The sequence below is a fragment of the Vigna radiata genome, chromosome 7, assembly GCF_000741045.1.
Source record: "Vigna radiata var. radiata cultivar VC1973A chromosome 7, Vradiata_ver6, whole genome shotgun sequence".
Lineage (NCBI taxonomy): Eukaryota > Viridiplantae > Streptophyta > Magnoliopsida > Fabales > Fabaceae > Vigna > Vigna radiata.
Genome location: NC_028357.1, coordinates 852,644 through 859,282, shown reverse-complemented (window position 1 = coordinate 859,282; position 6,639 = coordinate 852,644).

Sequence of the window (6,639 nt, the reverse complement as noted above, 5' to 3'; positions counted from 1 at the left end):
CTTCCTTGTAATTCAACATTTTGAATTTCTTCAACAGATCAATACAGTACTTGGATTGGTGAATGAAAATCCCATTTTTAGCTTGCTTGACTTGAAGTCCAAGAAATTAAGTAAGCTCTCCCATCATTGACATCTCAAACTCATCCTGCATAGTCTTGGAAAACTCTTTGCACAAAGTAGGATTAGTTGATCCAAAGATAATGTCATCAATATAGATTTGAACATATAGTTTATCTTTATTTGATTTTGGTTTAATACCTATTTTGGTCCCTCTTTTGGGAGGGTTTGTTCAAAGTGGTCCCTCCTTTTTTTCAAAATTTCACTTAAGTCCTAGCTTTTGCAAAAACTGTTCAAAGTGGTCCTTTTTGGTAACGGCGTTAAGTTCACTAACAACAGAGCTGCCAAGTGTCTAACATGTGCTGATTTGGCATTGTTAAATGTTTAAAAAAAAAAATTATTGTGACGTGTAAATGTATGTTGTTAGGGTTAAATTAAAAAGTCAATTAGGGTTATATTAGTTAATGAATTAGGGATTTGCGTTGCGGATTGGGAAAACTCAACAACGAAGAGTTTGGTGGAACAAGATTATACGCAGGTCCTCTATTATTACTAGCAATGCCATTTCTTCCCAGAAAGCCATTAGAAATTCCATTTGATACATTAGGCTGCCCCAGAGATGATGGAAGCCTGGGAACACGAGGACCAGTATTTTCACTTAGCATCTGACCTCTAGGTTGGAATTGTGGCATCTGCATCAATAAGGGTAAGTTCTGCATCAATAAGGGTAAGTTCTGCATCTGCATCAATTGTGGCATCTGCCCCAGAGACTGGTGTAAAGTGGTTGCTGTGCTAATGCGAGGATTGCATTCTACCGAGAGGGTAAGTTCTGATTATTCATTCTAGGGATGAATTGTGGAAATGTTGTACAGTGCAAGATATTATACAGCAACTTCGATCTGCTCCTATGTAGAAGAACCCAAAATTTGTAGCGCGCTGATGGACGAAGAGAATGGATTAAAGGTATCAACCCTAAGTTTCCCAGATTTTCCCAATTCGCAAAGTAAATTTTACCCAAAGATTTTTCTGATAAAATTTTTTCTTACCTAATTTTACTCCAGATTTTCCCAATCCGCAACGCAAATCCCTAATTCATTATCTAATATAATCCTAATTGACTTTTTAATTTAACCCTAACAACATACATTTACACGTCACAATAATTTTTTTTAAAACATTTAACAATGCCAAATCAGCACATGTTAGACACCTGGCAGCTCTGTCGTCAGTGAACTTAACGCCGTTACCAAAAAGGACCATTTTGAACAGTTTTTGCAAAAGCTAGGACTTAAGTGAACTTTTGAAAAAAGGAGGGACCACTTTGAACAAACCCTCCCAAAAGAGGGACCAAAATAGGTATTAAACCTTTGATTTTTTAATGAAGAGAGTTGAGTCAACTTTACCCCTCGAGAATCCCTTCTTTACTAAAAATTCACTTAAGCGCTCATACCATGACCTTGGCGCTTGCTTCAACCCATACAAATCCTTTTTGAGCTTGAATACATAATCTGGATTATCAAAATCCTCAAATCCTGGTGATTGTTCCACATAAACTTCCTCTTTAATATATCCATTTAAGAAAGCACTCTTGACATCCATTTGGTACAACTTGAATTTCATCACAGATGTAATAACAAGAAGAATTCTTATTGCCTCCAATCTAGCCACAGGTGCATATGTTTCATCATAATCGATTCCTTCCTCTTAGTAGTAGCCTTTCGCAACCAGTCTAGCTTTGTTTTTCATGATTTCACCAGAATCATCCATCTTATTTCTGAAAACCCTATTACTGCCTATGACCTGTAAGTTATCTGTTCTTGGTACCAGTTCCCATACATTATTCCTTTTAAACTAATTTAGTTCCTCTTGCATGGCCATCATTAAATTTTCATCTGCAATAGCATCTCCAATTCTTTTTGGCTCAATTTTAGACACGTATGCAACGTTCATGCAGAACTAATTCAGTTGCCTTCTTGTAGACACACCTCTAGTAATATCTCCAATTATGTTTCCTATAGAAACATTTTTGGGAACTTTCCATTCCTTAATCGATTTTGTTTTGGGAGAATCGATTACATCTTCCGAGTTATCCTCTTCTGGAATTTCCTCATTTTCTTCCTCCTCTCCAATAGAGTTATCAGCCTCAATACATTTTCTAATCTATTTAGGATTGCCAGCTATTTCGATATACTCATCAAGTGCCATGTGAACCGATTCTTCAACACACATAGTTCTCTTGTTGTATACTCTGTAAGCTTGCTTATACGTGAGTATCCTATGAAAAAATCTTCATCAGCCTTGGAGTCAAACTTAACAAGGTTTTCCTTTCCATTGTTTAGTACAACACATTTGCATCCAAAGATTCTCAAATACGAGATATTTGGCTTTCTTCCATTGAATAACTCATATGGAGTCACTTTCAAAATTGATCTTATGATTGTTCAGTTCATATGGAGTCACTTTCTTGAAGGACTGCCTAGTTTGTTTTCCCTTTTGGCATGCATCACATAGTCTCTCAGAAGCATAATGAATGTTGGGAAGGCCTATGACAAGATCCTTAGATACTAGCCTGTTCAGTTGACCCATGTTGATGTGAGCTAGCCTCTTGTGCCACAGCCATGCATCATCTTCCTTGGTCATTAGACAGACGAAAGACTTGAATGATGTTTCTTTGAAATCGATTATGTAGATATTATTATGTCTTTTTCCCAAAAGTAACAACTCATCAGTTGAATCGTTGCTGATTAGACAGTACTTTGGTTCAAATGTAATCTTCAATCCTTTATCACATAGCTGATTGATATTGAGAAGATTGTGCTTTAACCCTTCAACAAGAAGTACATTTTTAATTTCATAAGAAGAGACAATTTTGATTTTACCTATACTGATGATCTTTCCTTTGTTGTTGCCACCGTATATAACATGACCAAAGGTCTTGTAGGATATTTTTATGAACTTTGTTAGATCTCCTGTCATGTGTCTTGAGCATCCACTGTCCAGGTACCACATGGAGCTTTTCGTTCCTTGTCTCAAGCAATATTCTGATGTCTCAGATTTTGCCATCATGGTGTAATCCCTTTCATGTCCATTTCCTTTGTTTTCATTTTGAATCTTGTCATCCTTCTTCCTATTTAGAAATCTCGTAAATCTTTTAGCCTACAGATTTAATCTTTCTGATCTGGAGCTGGACTTGTCGATACAAGTACCTTCTTTAATTCGTGAAGTTCCTGTTTCAAAATATTCATAGAAGCTGTTAGTAACATAATTTAATTTTGCATTGCACGTAGCCGATATCAATTCAAATGCAGATTCACTTATCCTTCTAGTTTAAGAAACAAAAGCCATTTTCCAAGAATAGTTGATTTAGAGAAAAAGGTAGTCGACTAGTTTTTTAAATATTTTATGAAAACCGGCTCTGGTGCCAATTGTTGAAAATGATATGGCTCGATTTCTCACACCAAGAGGAGGGCGGGGGACTGAATTGGTGAAATGTAAAATTAGAGCCTTTTAAGAACTGCTGTTTTGCCACACAATATAAGTTCAACTAAAGTGCATGTGGTTTTTCTAAATCATATTTCATGTGTTCACAGATAAGATCTCGTGTAAAACATAATGAATTTGCATGCTTTGACTAAAAAAACACAAACATGTTCTCAAGTTATCATAAACATGAACGTAATGAACATGTAATACATATACAATACATGTTATTAATATCATCATCAAAAACCAGAAGCTCTGAGATTGTAAGGTTTGGCTACACCGATGCTCCCCTTATCAACAATCTCAACAATATTCTTAAATGGTTTGTAAGTAACTTTGATGTTTTTAGCACATATGTGAATTTCATGTTACTTGTTCTGCCATTTTTTGCTAATGCCTAAAGGGGGAGAGTACTTTTAAAACATGTTTCTTGTTGGTCATCTTAAAAAAAGGGGGAGATTGTTCGTAGGGGGAGCTTTAACCTCCATATATATCTTTGTTTTTTATGATGAACAAAAAAATGGTTTCATGGCTTCTTGCACAACAAATGGCATAACAATTAATTTATCTTGATTATGTCTATGCTTGATATATGAATTCATTATTGTTAAATGAATCATGCTTAAAACAACCTGAATATCTTATTTCTGGTTGAAATAATCGATTAATCATAGTATATAATCTGTTAAATTTCACCAGATCACTTAGTAAGCTTAATAGGGACAACGTTTTCTTTAATAATCGATTATACAGGGTATATAATAGATTAAAACAGAAAGCTAGCAAAAATCTTATTCATAAGTGAGTTAATCTGTTTAGAATGAAAACTGGATAGACAATTTGCTTAAGTATAGGATTAATCGATTACATAAGTTTTCTAATTGATTAAATCAGTTTAATTTGTCTAATCCTTTGCATTTAAAGCCTAATATGTTATAACTGTCAATTGGATTAATAATTGGTTTATGTGCTTATATAGTCGATTATACGCTCATGATAGTATGTTAAAACAGAAGCAAAAGCTTAACAAATTACATAACATTCCTAATCGATTATAATGCGTTAGGATTCAAAAAATCCTATAGATATACGTCTTGAGACTTGTTTCAAAACAAGAATTTTCTATTTCTTTCAGTAACTAACATTTACATTGAGTTTTGATAACATGAGAGCGTTCAAGAAGTGATCTTGGAGAATCAAGGGTTCATTGGTTGATTACCCATCAAGATTCTTTCAAGAAATTTTGCTAAAGTTGTTCTGATATGATCTGCACTAGAGGACTATGACTTGGAGATCAGATTCATCATAAACAATTTGTGATTGTGTACCTGTGTGGGTTTGTCAGGGGTTGAGAGTTGTGATTGTTTTCGATTGTTGTAAGAGAGTGAGGTTATTCATCTCTTGTATTACTATATTGATTTTGAATGGTGAGAGAAGTGCATTGAGAGGGTTATCTCTATATTTCAGTAAACTCAATCAATTTTAGTGGAATCCCTTCAATTAAGGTTGTTGAAGGAGGACTGGATGTAGGCTTGGGATTAGCCAAACTAGTATAGATTGTTTGTGTTGATCTTTCTCTACTCTTTCTCTCTTGTTGATTTATACTTTTTGTTATTGATTTCAAGAAAGCCAAAAAACTCATAAAAATTTTGAAAAGATCATTTTGAAAGAACTATCCGATTCACTCCCTGTTGACTTAAATATAAAACATATCTTTTCTTAATTAATATATATATATATATATATATATATATATATATATATTGGATTTATCAAGAAAAATATGAGTTAGTAACTTAAATTTATTAACAGATTTTATCAACGGATTTTCAAATTTTATTTACTAACAGTTTTAGTGATGAACTTATTATATGAGGAAGAATTAGTTCCTAAAATTTTATACTGACTAAACTTATATCATTATGCCATAATCTACCACGATGTAGTATGATACGGGTAGAATCTCTTAGTTATATTTATAACACGAGTATTCTGGAAGTAGATTCATAATGTCTATAATAACTACATATCATTAGAGACGATTTTGAGCTATGCTTGATGTAAATTATTTTCTTTAAAAATTTAGCTTATCTTACTTTGTGATTATGATTTTCATATGTTAATTAGTGTTACATAGAAAGAGATAAGAGTGTAGATGGAAGTACTCGACAATGAGAAGGAAAACCCATATTTGTTTCTCTTGTAGAGATTTTATAGACTTTTGTAAATATATATTGTTTATATTCCTATACATTTATTTTTAAATTTATTTTGAAAAAAATTATTTATATATATATATATATATATATATATATATAAATTATCAACAAACCTGAGATACATACTTAGCTGTTACTCCAGTAATAGGTATTACATATTTTATAAAATATCTAACAAAAGTTTTCAAAATACAATTCCATCATTCGTTTTTCAGCTTTTCACATCCGTTTTTCCCATTCCAACAATTAAATTGATAATGTTTTTCCACTTTTGGAATTAAATTTACTATTTAGCCTTATAATAGTGAAATAGAATTAAGTGTTAATGCTTGCTCTTTTAAATTTCAAAAAACAATATGTTCAACAATATTTGGTTGGACATGAATTTGACCTTAATAGTATTTAGGTATAGATATCTTGAAATAGGTTGGAACCTATGGATCGACTTAGTCCATCATGGAATTGAAACTATTTTGGATTGGATTGAAAAAAAAATTGAAATTTTGACATGAAACAATTTTGAACTCGACCCATTAAGAATCTAGTTCACCAATCCATTTAATTTTTTTTTTTGTATTTTCTTTTGAATTATATTTGGAGTTTTAAATGATTTTGGATTGTATTTATATTGTATTATATATTTTTTATTTATTTTGAATTGGATTTGAAATTTAACATTATTTTAAATTGAAATTTATTTAGATTTGAATTAGAAATAAATTATTCTTTTTTTTTTGGAATTGAAAAAAACTTGTAAATAAATAAACTAGTGAACCAACCTCTTTAACTCACAAATCTATAGTGAGTTTAACCGAGTTCGACTTTTTTCAACTAACTAATAAGTGAGTTACGTTAAATTCACTTTATAAGTAATAAATCC